The sequence below is a fragment of the Megalobrama amblycephala genome, linkage group LG22 (genome assembly GCF_018812025.1).
Source record: "Megalobrama amblycephala isolate DHTTF-2021 linkage group LG22, ASM1881202v1, whole genome shotgun sequence".
Lineage (NCBI taxonomy): Eukaryota > Metazoa > Chordata > Actinopteri > Cypriniformes > Xenocyprididae > Megalobrama > Megalobrama amblycephala.
In genome coordinates this window covers 10758528-10761573 of record NC_063065.1, presented here as the reverse complement: position 1 = coordinate 10761573, position 3046 = coordinate 10758528, and positions in this window count along the sequence as shown.

The following is a 3046-nucleotide window of genomic DNA, read 5'->3' as shown; positions in this document are numbered from 1 at the left end:
ACTTGGTTATTTATCTTACACAGTTATTTGGAAAAAAAGGGTTTTAACATACCATGACTACTACATAATCAGTAGTATGTTTTGTTGGTTTTCTCTTGTTTTTGCATGTTCATAATTTCTTTGTATGACAGCCAAAGAAATATGTCCACACAATTTGCCATGTTTCATTGCGTTATCACAAATAAAACAAGTGACACCAGTCACAACTAATAAAATAAAAGGTGAAAATGTAAATGTAATTTATACAATATCCCAATTCAAGGGTGAATTTCATTCATTTATTCATTCATTCAGTTTATTTTTTTGTGTGTCCTTAATTTCACACCATCCTGTTAGTATGTAACAACTCCAGAAGTCCTCCAGAAGTGATATAATTTTTGATGTGAAAATTACTAGTTGCTTTTAGTTTAGTTTGTCTGATAAAATTGTTACAGAAGGAATTTCACATTGACATAACTATGTGGCTAACTTTTATCCTGTTTAATTAATCAAGCTATAATTAATTAAGTCCCTGAGCCTGACCAGGTGTATTTCTGAAAGTCCTGAAAGTGTGTTTATGACCTAGCATCTTATTTTTTTTACTTTTTATCTCATAATGACTTAATGTCACAATTATTTAATTTACAAAAGTATGAATTTTTTCTTATATGACAGAAATTGACATTTTTTTGGTCCCCATGAGGAAAACAGCTTCTAAATCATATTAAGTGATGTTTTTTGAAAATGTAAAAATGCAGAATGTTTTCTATGATGGATAGGTTTAGGGTTAGGGGATAGACTGAACAGTTTGTACAGTATAAAAATCATTATGTCTATGAAATGTCCCCATAAAACGTGAAAACCCAATATGTGTGTGTGTGATATGGAGAGGTCCCATATGGCCCTGTTTCCCAGGTGTGATTGAGTTAGCCTGCTCTGAGTGATGGGCTGGTGGGTGGACAGAGGCATAATGTGAAAGTTAGAAGCTTACATAACATTTCACACATCTTTCCAACAGCCCACATCCATTTTGAGCCATTACTGAATGTAGCTTAGCTACTAGCTTACAACGAATGCCGGCAGGGTTCAGCCACACAACATGTATACGCACAGAAGAAACAATTTGCTAACTGACAGGAACCCTTTGTGCGCACAATGCAGCCGGATCAGGATCTGCAGCAGGAAGCGAATGTGTTCGACAGATACGAAGGGTTCCAGAACAGAAAGACTGAAAAAGGGCTGGATTTGAATTCATTAGCTGTCACTCGCTCTGACAGCAAGTTAGAGCCATGATTCTGAGTGCGTGCAAACCACACACATTAAAGCCGGAACACAGGAGAGGCCTGGATTCTCGCCAGTGTTTAGTAATTAGTGAGAGGAGGCCATCACTCACATTGCCATTGTATTGTACCAGCTCTCACCAACACTTATTAGGGTACACACACAGTGTATCCGTGTGTGTGTCTTGAAAAGCAACAATTTGGGTCAAGCCACACTTGAGCGTGACACTTTTTTTCTCTCTCACTCACAATTTTTCTTCATATAATCATCTGGATTCCAGCTGAGCTCTCCATCAATGCTGCTTGAAATTCAAAGCATTTTTTTGTCTTGTCTGTTCAAAGCTTTCAGTCACATTCACAGGCATTCAAGCTCTCGCCCAATCAAATCGCTTGTTTTAATTCACTCAGTTGCACCTTTTCACTCTCTCCCTTCTTTCCTTCAAATCAACAAACTGACTTATCTACTTTCACACACACTCACCTCCTTGGGTTATGTTCTTCATATTTCTCCTTCAACCTCCTCGACTCTTTTGTCTTTCCAATCCAGTATTTGTGCACGTATATGCAGAGGTGCCATGAATCTATTTTTTTTTTCCTGTGAGGAGCATCAGTTGTAGTCCTGGCACGTTTCTTTTCTAAGGCATGAATGAGACATGAGGGTAGACGAAAAATCACTTTTAAAGAACTTCGGTACTATGCAAGATATAGTGCAAGATGTGTTTTTTCTAGTAGTAAAGGTATTGTTGAACATGTGAGGGGACACTGGGTTCTCATTATGATCTAACAATCAAAACAAATCAAAATTGTTAAATTTGACAGTCAGTAAACATTTTCTTTTTGTTGTATGGTAAAGAGGAGTTATGAGATTTTGATGCATATACAAATACATAGTACCACTACTGTATATTCAACAAGGATGCATTAAATTAATCAAAAGTGACAAAATTTTAAATAAATGCTGTTCTTTTGAACTTTCGATTCATCAGAGAATCATGAAAAAAATGCATCACGGTAATATAATATTAAGCAGCACCAGCAAATCAGCATTAGAATGATTTCTGAATGATTATGAGACACTGAAGACTGGAGTAATGATTACATTTAAATTACATTTAAAAATATATTCAGATAGAGAAGTTATTTTAAATTACAATAATTTAAATTAGTTATTGCATATTTGATCAAATAAATGCAGCCTTGATGAGGCTTTATAACACATTATAAAAATCTTACAGACCATAAACATTTGAAGGTTAAGGCCCGATATACTTCAAATGAAATCGAAGAACGAACTGATGTGATGTGATTTCCAACAAAATCAGGCGAAAACGAAGTTCGTTTTGGGAAAAGGCTCTCAGGAAAAGTTAGTTTCAGCTGCAAAACACCTTTGTACTACCATTGGTCCATGATGATATTTTAATAGAGACAGAGCGAAACGCGCAATATGGCGGAATAAGTCCCGCCTTCAAAATAAGAGCCAATCGCCGACTGGTACAGTCATCGCGTCACTGCAGCGGCCGTTAGAAGCACTGGTTTCTATAGAAACAGTCAGACGCGCGCCTCCGAAATGAGGCACAAGGGACTCGCATTTAGGTCTGCGCATGCGCATTAGCTTGATCCTTGATTAGCTTTTTTTGTCATGATTCGAGCGTTTGGGGAAAAAATTATGAGACAGTTGCTGTCAGAATTCATTGGTGATTTCAAATATGAAATTTAATCGAAAGCTTGGCAAACAGCTTTGGAGAATTTGATGTTTCTCCATTCAAAGAGATAGGAGCTGCATGGAT